The sequence below is a fragment of the Gobio gobio genome (genome assembly GCF_949357685.1).
Source record: "Gobio gobio genome assembly, chromosome: 17".
In the NCBI taxonomy this organism is placed as follows: domain Eukaryota; kingdom Metazoa; phylum Chordata; class Actinopteri; order Cypriniformes; family Gobionidae; genus Gobio; species Gobio gobio.
The window spans coordinates 50,125,177-50,140,176 of record NC_137110.1 but is presented as its reverse complement, the minus strand read 5'-3'; the positions used below and the strand labels follow the sequence as shown (position 1 = coordinate 50,140,176).

Genomic DNA, 15,000 nt, shown 5'->3' with positions numbered 1-15,000 from the left:
AACATCACATTTTTACAATGCCCAGAGTTCTGAGGAACAATCTAAAAAAAGACAGAGGGAAAAAAAAAAAATCTTTTTCTTTTTTGCTCAGTTTTCCGGATGCGTACATGCATTTACATATGAATGGTTTAAAATTATCTGCCTTTTATCAAGCGTCTCCTCAGCCGCCTTTTAAGAAGTCTAACCAAACCATGGCATGAAGGTTGAGCTCAGAACAACCACTTTAACAGCTCTGAGAGGAAACGTGCCGTTTCTCCTCGGCCCGTGCGTCAGGTGTTGCGGTGAGGGGAGGGGAACCAGGTTTTAGGCCTTTGTTCGGTATCTTCACATCTCCACACACACAGGGTTCAGTTAAAAGTTGGTTCAGTTAAACATCCGCTCACTAGCTAAAATAACCCCCCCCGCACATGCACACACCCACCCTCACCTTTCAGCTTCCTCTGGAGGTGAACGACACACACACATGCACACACTCACACACACACACACAGTTATTTTCAGAGGGTTTATTGCTCTGAAACCAACAGTCTTTCTTTCCCTCACTGTGAGTCTCTCTCCCTTCTTTTTTTCACATGATGCCAGAGGAAAATGTTGTTTCTCTGGAGATTTAATGGAGTTTAAGGATCTGCTTTGCATAAAATGCTTTTTATAATACAAAACAGACCCAAATGAGTCAGTAGTCATCATCCAGTAAGAGTAAAGAGCCATAACATGAATTTTTTATTAGAAATATTTGCGTTTATATTGCGATTTATGGCTTTTGATTCTACATTTTTGGTGCACTCTAAAAAATGCTGGGTTAAAAATAACCCAAGTTAGGTTGAAAATGGACTAACCCAACAATTGGGCTGTTTTAACACACAAACATTTGGGTTAAATGTTTGCTTAAAACAACCCAATTGCTGGGTTAAAACAACCCAATCGCTGGGGTATAACAACCCAATCGCTTGGTTATAACAACCCAATCGCTGGGTTAAAACAACTCAATCGCTGGGTTAAAACAACTCAATTGCTGGGTTAAAACAATCCAATCGCTGGGTTAAAACAACCCAATCGCTGGGTTAAAATAACTCAATCGCTGGGGTATAACAACCCAATCGCTTGGTTATAACAACCCAATCGCTTGGTTAAAATAACTCAATCGCTGGGTTAAAACAACTCAATCGCTTGGTTAAAATAACTCAATCGCTGGGTTAAAACAACCCAATCGCTTGGTTAAAATAACTCAATCGCTGGGTTAAAACAACCCAATCACTGGGGTATAACAACCCAATCGCTTGGTTAAAACAACTCAATTGCTGGGTTAAAACAATCCAATCGCTGGGTTATAACAACCCAATCGCTTGGTTAAAATAACTCAATCGCTGGGTTAAAACAACTCAATCGCTTGGTTAAAATAACTCAATCGCTGGGTTAAAACAACCCAATCGCTTGGTTAAAATAACTCAATCGCTGGGTTAAAACAACCCAATCGCTGGGTTAAAACAACCCAATCGCTTGGTTAAAACAACTCAATTGCTGGGTTAAAACAATCCAATCGCTGGGTTAAAACAACCCAATCGCTGGGGTATAACAACCCAATCGCTTGGTTATAACAACCCAATCGCTTGGTTAAAATAACTCAATCGCTGGGTTAAAACAACTCAATTGCTGGGTTAAAACAACCCAATTGCTGGATTATAACAACCCAATCGCTTGGTTAAAACAACCCAATCGCTGGGTTAAAACAACACTCATAAAAATTAACTTTCACTGTTGTTAGTTGCACTCAAATCTCCCTTGTTCACATTACTTAAACTCGTGTAACTAAATTTACTTCGATTTACTGAGTTGTTTCTACTAAAAATGAGTATTGTCAGCTTTACTGAATAAGTGTTTGTTCGGTCAACGTAACATTGCTGAGTGAAACGAACAAACTGGGCAGTGGATCTGTAGTTCCCAGCATGCTTTGCAAGGGACTGCATTAGGAGAGTAAATTTAGGCATTCAAGTGTTATTCTATCTTTTTCAGTGAAGGGAAAGATGTTGTTGGTTTATGTTAGTGTTATGTGCAGTTATGTTGGACATCGAGAGGAGTTTCTGTAATTTTGTGGTTACCATTATGCAGAAGAGCGGTGTCTGTGTTTAGGCTGTGGCCACTCATACACTCATTTACTGGATGGACTTCCTGTTCTCAATTAAGTTATTTTTGAATGTTGTTTCTAAAAATATGCTTTTTGTTATATTGAATAGTTTTCCACTTGCACTTGTAGAGCAAGTAGGTAATTTAATAAGGTAAATTAAATCAATAAATGTGTTCACCTAACATATTAAACTTTTATAAATGTAACATAACATTATTAAGTAAACTGCACATATAAATATTATGTAACAGTGACAAATTCAAATGGTTTGTATTTACTCAAAGAAATGTTGTCAGCTTTACTTGACTTTATTTTGTTCATATAACTAAATTGTTATTTGTAAAAATGACTCAATATAGTTGTGTGGAACCACTTGACGCAGCTTTTTAAAGTAAATTCAACAAATTATTTTTTTGAGTGAACCCAATCGTTGGGTTATAACAACCCAATCGCTTGGTAAAAACAACCCAACTTCTGGGTTATAACAACCCAATCGCTGGGTTATAATAACCCAATCGCTTGGTTAAAACAACCCAAACGCTGGGTTATAACAACCCAATCGCTGGGTTATAACAACCCAATCGCTTGGTTAAAACAACCCAATCGCTGGGTTAAAACAACCCAATCGCTGGGTTAAAACAACCCAATTGCTTGGTTAAAACAACCCAATTGCTTGGTTAAAACAACCCAATTGCTTGGTTAAAGGAAGCCAATCACTGGGTTAAAACAACCCAATCGCTGGGTTAAAACAACCCAATTGCTGGGTTATTCCATTTTCAACGCAACTTGGGTTATTTTTGTATCTTGGTATCTATTTTTTCTGGGTGGAAAATAGTTTTCAGAAACAGTTTTCACTCTGAATAAAATAATTACAAAGAAACGGCAAGTGACACTGAATTAAGCCGCATGACATTTTCTAGTAGAAAGAGTCAAATAAACATCAGTTTTCTGTCAGAGTTGGCTGTTTAGAAACAATTGAGATATTTATGAGGTAATCTCGGAGGTAAATGTTAATGTTAACTTTGTCTCAGATGTTTCTTCTAGACCTTTTTAGGACAAATAAGAGCCACTACAGTAAGAGTAGAGCTATAAAATGCACATTTGATGAGCGTTGTTGATACGTTTGATTGCAGATTTGGATTTATCTGAAGCAGTTGAGATATTAACGAGATCTGGTTATGAGTTTTCAGCGGTTTCTCTCATTCGGTGAGCGAAACGTTAAACACACAGCGACGTGACGACACTAAACCGCCTGAAGACGGCAGGATTACCCAAATGAGATCTTGAATGTTCCTCCTCTGCTAAAGATGTGCTAATGTAATGTTTTGATGTTGTAATCTGGGGAACGGCGCTGCTGTCGTCCGGACCGGCTCACTCAATATCAATTGATGCTAATTTGTGGTGTTTTCAGATTGAGTTCTCATCTCCGTAATCCTGGACTGTGATGCAGATTTATGGGCCAGAGCCGTGATCGCTACTAAAAACCAAACAGCCACAGTTATTATACACCTGACACACAACATGAGCTCTGATTGGACCCGTTTGCTTACACTACTCTCAATATTTCTCTCGGTTTATTGTGCACTAGTGCATGTCACCAACACCGCATGTGTAGACAAAACATATTAAACAAAAATATCATATTTCAACTTGTTTTCAAGTCCCATCTGAATATTTGATTTCACTCAAATAATATATTAAGCATCTTTGTGAATGTTATGTATATATAGATGGATGGATGGAAGGAATGATCGATAGACTAATAGATAGATAGATAGATAGATAGATAGATAGATAGATAGATAGATAGATAGATAGATAGATAGATAGATAGATAGATAGATAGATAGATAGATAGATAGATAGATAGATAGATAGATAGATAGATAGATAGATAGATAGATAGATAGATAGATAGATAGATAGATAAATGATGGATAAATGGATGGATGTATAGATCGATGGTTGGTTGGATGGATGATAGATTGATAGATGGATGATGGATGGATGGATGGATGGATGAATGATAGATTGATTGATAGATGGATGGATGGATGATAGATTGATAGATGGATGATAGATGGATGGATGGATGATAGTTTGATGGATGGATGGATGATAGATTGATAGATGAATGGGTGGATGAATGGATGATAGATTGATAGATGAATGGGTGGATGGATGGATGATAGATTGATGGATGAATGGATGGATGGATGGATAGATGGATGAATGGATGATAGATGGATGGATGGGTGGTAGATGGATGGATGATAGATGGATGGAAAATAGATTTATAGATGAATGGATGGATGGATGGATGATAGATTGATAGAGGAATGGGTGGATGGATGATAGATTGATGGATGGATGAAAGATTGATGGATGGATGATAGATTGATAGATGAATGGGTGAATGGATGGATGATAGATTGATGGATGAATGGATGATAGATGGATGGATGGATGGATGATAGATGGATGGATGGATGATAGATTGATAGATGGATGGATGATGGATGGATGTATAGATGGATGATAGATTAATAGATGAATGGATGGATGGATGGATGGATGGATTGATGATGGATGGATGGATGGATGGATGGATGGATGGATGGATTGATGATGGATGGATGGATGGATGGATGGATGGATGGATGGATGGATTGATGATGGATGGATGGATGGATGGATGGATGGATGATAGATGGTAGATTGATAGATTAATGGAAGGATGGATGGATGGATCGATGGTTTGATGGATGGATGGATGGATGGATGGATGGATGGATGATAGATGGTAGATGGTAGATTGATAGATGAATGGATGGTAGATGCAAGGATGGATGGATGGAAGTATAGATTTTAAGAAAGCTGTTGAGTTTTGGTGTGTGTGTGTGTGTGTTTCTTCTTGAGCTTTGTCAGAATGGAATAAGGCCAGACATCAATGGCTCAGCTGGAGGTGGTGTGTATGTGTGTGTGTGTGTGTGTGTGTGTGTGTGTGTGTGTGTGTGTGTGTGTGTGTGTGTGTGTGTGTGTGTGTGTGAGTGTGTGTGTGTGTGTGTGTGAGTGTGTTGTGGCTCTTTAAGACTCGAGTGTGATCAGGTAATCAGGAAACACGGAGGGCGTGGCTCTTCAGCCGCTCAATCTGCAGAGAAAGGCATGTGTGTGTGTGTGTGTGTGTGTGTGTTGGTGTGTGTTCACGTTAAATCGGTCGAGGTTCACACACTTCCCGGTCAGACGGGAACACACATTGATTTTATTGGAATGCGTTCCGTCAGGGTCCATTTGGGATTCAAGTGTTTGTTATTAATGCATTAATTTATTTGAAATGTGTAAACACGTCCAATTATGGGCGAGTGACACACACTCAGCGGCCGCGTGTGTGATCGGGGTGTGTGTGTTCATCAGATCCGTCACGTCTGTGCGTTTAATTCTTCCTCATTTGTGAGACGCGGCTCGTCTGACATATTCTCTCGTTCTGTTTTTCCTTTCTTTCTCCCTCCCTCTGCCTGATGCGGAGAGACTTGCATAGTCAATTACGCTGGAGTTTGAGAGATGGAGTGCGCTGGAGTTGCCATATTTTTGTATGATATTAATATTTCATAAGTGCCATTCTCAGCTGAATATCTAAGAGAGAGCGCCTATTAGATTCGGCTCTGCCAGAATATTATTCATTCTCCGGAGAGGAGACGAGCGCGGCAGCTCCCGTCATTACGCCGCTGTTCTCCGGGATCGGGAACGCTGTTCTGGCACCACTGGATGTTTGACTGGTCAGGTCCAAGTTGGCGCCGCTGCCAGATCACAGAAACTCACACTGAGGGATGGATGGAAGTATGGATAGATGGAGGGAAGGATGGAAGTATGGATAGATGGATGATAGATGGGTTGGTGGGTGTATGGATGGATGGATGGAAGGATGGATGGATAGATGGGTGAATGGAAGTACGGAAGGATGGATAAATGGAGAGATGGAAGTATGGATAGATGATGGATGGATGGATGGATGGATAGATGGATGAATGGATGTCTGGATAGATGGAGGGAAGGATGGAAATATGGATGGATGGATGGAAGTATGGATAGATGGATGATAGATGGGTGGATGGATGGATGTATGGATAGATGGAGGGATGGATGGATGGATGGATGGATGGATGGATGAAGGGAAGGATGAATGAAGTATGGATAGATGGATGGATGGATAGATGGGTGGATGGATGGAAGGATGGATAAATGAATGGATGGAAGTATGTATAGATGGATGTATGGATGGATGGATGGATGGATGGATAGATTGAGGGAAGTATGGATGGATGGATGGATAGATGGATGATAGATGGGTGGGTGGATGGATGGATGGATAGATGGGTGGATGGATGGATGGATGGATGGAAGTATGGAAGGATGGATAAATGGATGGATGGAGGTATGGATAGATGGATAGATGGATGGATGTATGGATAGATGGAGGGATGGATGGAAGTATGGATAGATGGAGGGAAGGATGGAAGTATGGATAGATGGATGTATGGATAGATGGATGGATGGAAGTTTGGATGGATGGATGGAATGGAAGTATGGATAGATGGATGATAGATGGTTTGGTGGGTGGGTGGATGGATGGATGGATGGATGGATGGATGGAAGTATAGATAGATGGATGATAGATGGTTTGCTGGGTGGATGGATGGATGGATGGATGGATGTAAGTATAGATAGATGGATGGAAGTATGGATAGATGGAAGGATGGAAGTATGGATAGAAGGATGGAAGTATGGATAGATGGATGGAAGTATGGATGGTTGGAAGTATGGATGGATGGAAGGATGGAAGTATGGATAGATGGATGGAAGTATGGATGGATGGATAGATGGATGGAAGTATGGATGGATGGATGGAAGTATGGATGGATGGATGGAAGTATGGATGGATGGATAGATGGATGGAAGTATGGATGGATGGATGGAAGTATGGATGGATGGATAGATGGATGGAAGTATGGATGGATGGATAGATGGATGGAAGTATGGATGGATGGATGGAAGTATGGATGATGGATGGATGTTTCAAAGACTCTCTCATTGGTGTGTTGTGGTTAAACTCCTCTTTTGCGGTGCATGTTTAAACATTTATAATACAGTGGGTTCAGAAGTTCAAGGCTGCTTGTGAAAATGCTTCTATTTTGCATTTTTCTAGTTTTGAGAATCGCTTCATGAATAAACGCCGATGATCAGGAAGATTTGAGATGATTTTACAAAGAGCCTCTCGAGCTTCAGACTAGCCTGACAAGCCAGAGCCACATCAAGATGTTGGGTCTGGAAACTCACCATTGGCTGGGTCAACCTGAGGCGGGATAAACGCTTGTCTTTCAAATTCCCTCTGCATACAATTGGATAGCGCCATGAGCGCCACAACCAACCAGAGCGAAGAAGAAGAAGGCGAAGCCGAGCTAATGTTAGTTGATAGACGTTCGCCGGACGGCAAAACTTCGAACATATCTTCTTTTCTTAAGAATGACTTCAGTGGCGTTCTTTGTTCTTTTCTCAAAGAAAAGCTTAACTCCAAGTCTTTCAGAGTCCCAGCCAAAGCCGATTCAAAAGACGCTGTTCGCCAGCTTTGTTTACGAGTAGCACGCAGAACCTCCGCAACTCTGCCGTGACGTGCCGTCATTATGTTAAGCCCGCCCACCGACTCTACACACGCTGTGATTGGCCTGACCAGAGTTTGGTTTTTCCAGCTCTCAGGTCTACCGAGAGTTCTAGGCTATCAATGAGTCACATGATCTGTGACACTCTATATGGGAATAATTACACGAGTGTTATTGATCATAATAATGCAGCATCTTTTAATATTCTCTCTTATCTCTGGTAGATTGATAGATGAATGGATGGATGATGGAAGGATGGATGGATGAATGGATGGATGGAAGGATGGGTGGATGAATGGATGGATGGTAGATAGATAGATAGATAGATAGATAGATAGATAGATAGATAGATAGATAGATAGATAGATAGATAGATAGATAGATAGATAGATAGATAGATAGATAGATAGATAGATAGATAGATAGATAGATAGATAGATAGATAGATAGATGTACAGATGAATAGATTGATGTACAGATGAATGGATGGATGGTAGATTGATAGATGAATGGATGGATGTATAGCTGGATGGATGGATGGTAGATGGAAGGATGGATGTATGGATGGATAGATGGATGGATGTATATTGATAGATGGATGGATGAATGGATGGATGTATAGATGGATGGATGGATGATAGAATGATAGATGGATTGATGGTAGATTGATAGATGAATGGATGGATGTATAGATGGAAGGATGGATGTATGGATGGATAGATGGATGGATGGATGTATAAAGATAGATGAATGGATGGATGTATAGATGGATGGATAGATGTATAGATGAAAGGATGGATGTATAGACGGATGGATGGATGTATAGATGGATGGATGATAGATTGATAGATGAATGGATGGATGTATAGATGGATGGATGGATGGATGGATGGTGGATGGAAGGATGGATGTATGGATGATAGATGGATGGATGGATGTATAAAGATAGATGGATGGATGAATGGATGGATGTATAGATGGCTGTATAGATGGATGGATTGATGTATAGATGGATGTATAGATGGATGGATGATAGATTGATAGATGAATGGATGGATGTATAGATGGATGGATGGATGGATGGATGGTGGATGGAAGGATGGATGTATGGATGATAGATGGATGGATGGATGTATAAAGATAGATGGATGGATGAATGGATGGATGTATAGATGGATGTATAGATGGATGGATGGATGGATGTATAGATGGATGGATGGATGTATAGATGGATGGATGGATGTATAGATGGATGTATAGATGGACGGATGGATCTATAGATGGATGGATGGATGTATAGATGGATGGATGTATAGATGGATGGATGTATAGATGGATGGATGGATGTATAGATGGATGTATAGATGGATGGATGGATGGATGTATAGATTGATGTATGGATGGATGGATGGATGGATGGATGTATAGATGGATGGATGGATGGATGGATGTATAGATGGATGGATGGATGGATGGATGTATAGATGGATGGATGGATGTATAGATGGATGTATAGATGGATGTACAGATGGATGGATGGATGTATAGATGGATGTATAGATGGGTGTATAGATGGATGGATGGATGTATAGATGGATGTATAGATGGGTGTATAGATGGATGGATGGATGTATAGATGGATGTATAGATGGGTGTATAGATGGATGGATGGATGTATAGATGGATGTATAGATGGATGTATAGATGGGTGTATAGATGGATGGATGGATGTATAGATGGATGTATAGATGGGTGTATAGATGGATGGATGGATGTATAGATGGATGTATAGATGGATGTATAGATGGGTGTATAGATGGATGGATGGATGTATAGATGGATGTATAGATGTCGATACATGTCACGATCCTCTTTAAATGAGCAATATCCCAGATTTTCATTGTGCGCTCATTGGATGAGCCCAGTTTTTGGGTTGTTTTAACCCAGCGGTTGACTTAAATGTTTGCTTAAAACAACCCAATCGCTGGGTTAGTCCATTTTCAACCCAACTGGGGTTATTTTTAACCCAGCATGTTCTAGAGTGTATGGATGGATCTCATAGACGTCTGTAATGCAAACAATAAACTCACAGAACATATTCATGCGGTCTCTGCAGCGTTCTCTGAAACTCAGATGCAAAAGAGTCTCTTTCTCTCTGCCATCTATTAGTGCACAGTAAATATTACATGAGCTTTGGATATTACTGGCTTCGGCATGAGTGCATTTGTGTGTGTGTGTGTGTGTGTGTGTGACTATATTATTTTATTGCAGCGTTCCTTGTTTATTGCTATGGCACATGACCTACTTCCAGCCTTCCATACTCAGCACGAATCACTCCGACGTGCCCTCCATCTCAACGGCCGTCCCCGCAGAACAATTACACGGCAAAAGGGCCCAAATGGAGATGTTTGTACTAAATAACACGTGTGTAATTAAGCACTAATGAGCTCTTGTCACTGCAGAATGTGCAATTAGACGGGTAATAGAAAAGCCTGGCGTGGCAGACGTGCCGAGAGAGCAGGATGGGAATAATCCCAGTGATTCCGACTGCACACTATGCTAATGTTCCACATGCAATGGATGACATTTGTCAAAACGTGCAGTATACATAAAAACACACCCGCATACTGTATCCCACAATGCAGTGCGCTTGACCTTCCATTTCCAGACGTGAAATCAATCACAATCACTTTCTTGACTCCTTATTTTATCCGATTCTGCGTGAACCTAGTCGTGTGACGACAGTGAGGCATGCTAATGTCATTGCGTGTGCTATTATTATTATTCTTTTTTTATATATTTTTTATATATATATATGTATATATTTATATTTTTATATTTTTTTATATTTTTATAATTTCTTTATATATTGTTTTCTTTATATATATATTTTTATATTTTTTTATATTTTTATATTTTCTTTATATATTTTTTTCTTTATATTTTTTCTTTATATATATTTATATTTTTTTATATATTTTTATATTTTCTTTATATATTTTTTTCTTTATATTTTTTCTTTATATATATTTATATTTTTTTATATTTTTATATTTTCTTTATATTTTTTTTCTTTATATTTTCTTTATTTTTTCTTCTTTTTTTTTCTTTATTAGATGCAAGAGAGTCTTATTTTACTCTCACGAAAGAACAGGCTCATGAGAAACAATAAAAGACAGACGCGACATAAAGAGAATAATACACAGAAACAATATGCAATAATTTCACGGTGTAAAAATAAGGATGTAGTGCAGGTAATGAAACGCATGTGAGAGTTTATTTTACTTTATGCAGAGCAAATATTATTTGGGAAACACACACACACACACACACACACACACACACACTCGTCAGTGATTGTCAGTAAGTTTTGAAGTGTATACACACACTCACAGGTGTTTTCTGCTCTGTGTTTGTGGTCGTGGCTCTTTCTACAGGAACTGGCCTTGAACGGAAGAGTGTGATATAATATGAGCTGTATTAATAGAGCTAAAGAAACGATTTATACAATCATATTTTATGCGGTGTCTGTCTTAAATAAATATTTACCATGATTGATACCAGAATCAGAAGATCTCAATATGACCTCAGTCTCCTATATATATATATAATGCATTATAAAGGTATTCATAATGTAAGGCATTATATCTTTTCATAAGTAAAATGAAATGCATTATAATATTCACAAGTTTCTTGTTACTTCTGAGTCTTGTTTTAATGCATTATACTTCCTAAAAGTGTATTATATCTGGACAATACAAAGCATTATAAGGTATAATTAAAGCATTAAATACTTTTCACTTAAGGCCTTAAGTAAAGTGCGACCAGATGTTCTTCTGGGTAGTGAAATTATTGAATTTAAGCAGAAATGTTGGCAGATTTCATGCCCTCCGAGGCTGTATTTATTTGATCAAAAATACAGTAAAAATTCTGATATATTATTATGATTCATAACAGCTGTTCTCGATGTGAATATATAGTAAAGTGTAATTTATATCCTGTGATCAAAGCTGAATTTATCATCATTACTGCAGTCTTCAGTGTCACATGATCCTTCACAAATCATTCAAATATGAGGATTTGATGCTCAACACACATTTATGATTATTATTGTCATATTTTTGCGCAAACTGTAATAAATTCTATTTTTCAGGATTCTTTGATAAATAGAAAATTCATAAGAACAGTGTTTAGTTGAATTATGAATATTTTGTAACATTATAAAGGTCTTAACTGTCACTTGTGATCCATTTAATGCATGAATACAAGTATTAATTTATTTAAAAAAAAAATTAAATCTTACAGACCCCAAACTTTTGAACGCTAGTGTATATATATATATATATATATTTCTCTGCACACGTGTCTGAATGTAATAAAATCTGCAGATAAGGGGGGAAAATCTTTTAATCTTCCATTATAACTTCACACCACCCCCACACACTCTCTCTCTCTCTCTCTCTCAGATGCACACACACACACACACACACACACACACACACACACACACACAAACACACTGTGAAAGGCTGTAATTTGTGAAGATGTCTATAGTGCGTTTGGATATATTTGCATCTTAATTAAAAGAGTGGAGGGGGGGGGCAGATATCCTAGTGCATTTCTAGAAGACGACGATAAACAAAACTATCAGTGCTGCCTTTAGTAGTGTGTGTGTGTGTGTGTGTGTGTGTGTGTGTGTGTGTGTGTGCAATGGGATGCTACAATACTGTATTATTGATGCTGCAGTTTGCTGTATAGAATATATAAATGCATGATGAATGTTTAGCTCTCTCTCTCTCTCTCACACACACACACACACACACACACACACGCTCATATACATATAATATGCGTGTGGGGGTGGGAGGTGTTCACATTAGAAATGCTCTGCGACCCCCATCAGCTGTTTGACGGGTTTGTCATTATGTATGATGTCGGACGGCAGTATAATATCACAGAGAGAGAGAGAGATGGATGAGAGAAACTCTGATTGGTGAAGTTAAAATGTTCGGATGCACCGATTTGCAAATTTTGTGTAATGCTGATATGATCATCTAAATCTCTGAAGGCTGTATTGCTGATGCTGTTTGTTCAGAAGTGGCCGTTGAGTTTCTAGTCATCATATTGATTCCTGTGGTCTTAGCAAACACCACATTGACGCACTCAATGTTTGCGTAACGATATTTTGTTTCGGCTTGTTTCTATCTATCATCCATCCATCCATCTGTTTCTGTGGCTCGGTTTTTCCAATAAGTTTTTGACGAGTGATTATGAAGAAATGAAGACGTAATTGTAAAGAATGAAAGAAACGATTAGCAAGTTAATTGAGTCCTTTATTTCTGTAGTCATAATATGGACGGCTTTGATTAAAATAATTATGTCTGCACTCCTCAGATTAGCCTTTTTTATCAAATGTATATTTTATATTGCTCTCTCTTGTTATGTTTCTGACAGCGTTTGCTCGTGCGTCCTAGCATGCATTTTAAACTAAAGTTATGAGTAATTGACCTCAGAACCACCAAGGCAGGAGCGACGGGTTTGTTCTCAACCTTTCAATCTGAGGACACGAGCTGCAGGGCAATTGTGGTCGGTTTTAAAATTCTCTCTTTCGAGCTGTCATATCCTTCCTTTCACATCACTCCATCATTTCAGAACCAGGACGGTTTTCAGCGGTTCAGTCTCTCAGTAGATTGAAAAGTTGTTTGCAAATGAAATATCCAGTAGAGTTTGACTACACACTAAAAAATGCTGGGTTAAAAACAACCCAAAAGGGTTGGGTTGTTTTAACCCAGTGAATGGGTCGTTTTAACCCAGCGGTTGGGTTAAATGTTTGCTTAAAACAACCCAACAGTCCATTTTCAACCCAACTTGGGTTGTTTTTAACCCAGCATTTTTTTAAAAGTATACTTGCTTAGATAACAGTGCGATCTTTAATAATTAATCTTGCGATGCATTATGTGTGTGTGTGCATATGTAGATTTTAGGAATCTATGAAAGCTGATAACTGATATGATCGTCAATATTATACCTACATGACGGCTCATAACAAATATCATGGACAATATTATTAATGCATGGTGGTCATATTTTGTCTTCTTACACCGTGACCTTACCAGACGCGGCTCCATAAGAAAATTATGGGAAAAAAAAAATTATTCTAAAATTATTATATCTGCCCAAACCAGACGTGGCACGACTATGAGATGCCACAAAATCCCAGCCAATCAGAAGAGCGTGTGGGCGGAGTCTCTCTGAAGGCGCAATGCACTCGCAACCAAATCGATTCAAAAATCACAGCCAATCAGAAGAGAGTGTGGGTGGAGTCTCTCTGCAAGTGCTCAAATGCTGGGTTAAAAACAACCCAAGTTGGGTTGAAAATGGCGAACCCAGCAATTCGGTTTTTTAAAGCAAACATTAACCCCAACCGCTGGGTTAAAACAACCCAATTGCTGGGTTTGTCCATTTTCAACCCAACTTGGGTTGTTTTTAAGCCAGCATTTTTTAGAGTGCACTACACTCACAACCAAATTGATCCAAAATTATAGCCAATCAGAAGAGAGTGTGGGCGGAGTCTCTCTGCAGACGCACTGCACTCACAACCAAATCCATTCAAAATCACACACAATCAGAAGAGAGTGTGGGCGGAGTCTCTCTGAAGGCGCAATGCACTCGCAACCAAATCGATCCAAAATCATAGCCAATCAGAAGAGAGTGTGGGCGGAGTCTCTCTGAAGGCGCAATGCACTCGCAACCAAATCGATCCAAAATCATAGCCAATCAGAAGAGAGTGTGGGCGGAGTCTCTCTGCAGACGCACTGCACTCACAACCAAATCCATTCAAAATCACAGCCAATCAGAAGAGAGTCTGGGCGGAGTCTCTCTGCAAGTGCTCAAATGCTGGGTTAAAAACAACCCAAGTTGGGTTGAAAATGGACAAACCCAGCAATTGGTTTTTTTAAAGCAAACAGTAACCCCAACCGCTGGGCTAAAACAACCCAATTGCTGGGTTTGTCCATTTTCAACCCAACTTGGGTTGTTTTTAACCCAGCATTTTTTAGAGTGCACTACACTCACAACCAAATTGATCCAAAATCATAGCCAATCAGAAGAGAGTGTGGGCGGAGTCTCTCTTCAAGCGCACTGCACTCGCAATGAAATGGTGTACATAATCAAATTCATAAATAATACACCATTTAACGTGATTTAATTGTGGCTGGTTAGGAC

General features: G+C 39.1%; 1 protein-coding gene across 9 annotated transcripts in view; it reads left to right on the top strand.

The window, feature by feature from the left end:
- Nucleotides 1-15,000, top strand: part of tox2 (TOX high mobility group box family member 2) — a 214,362-nt gene that overhangs the window by 84,983 nt on the left and 114,379 nt on the right. The gene's annotated exons all lie outside the window — the stretch shown is intronic.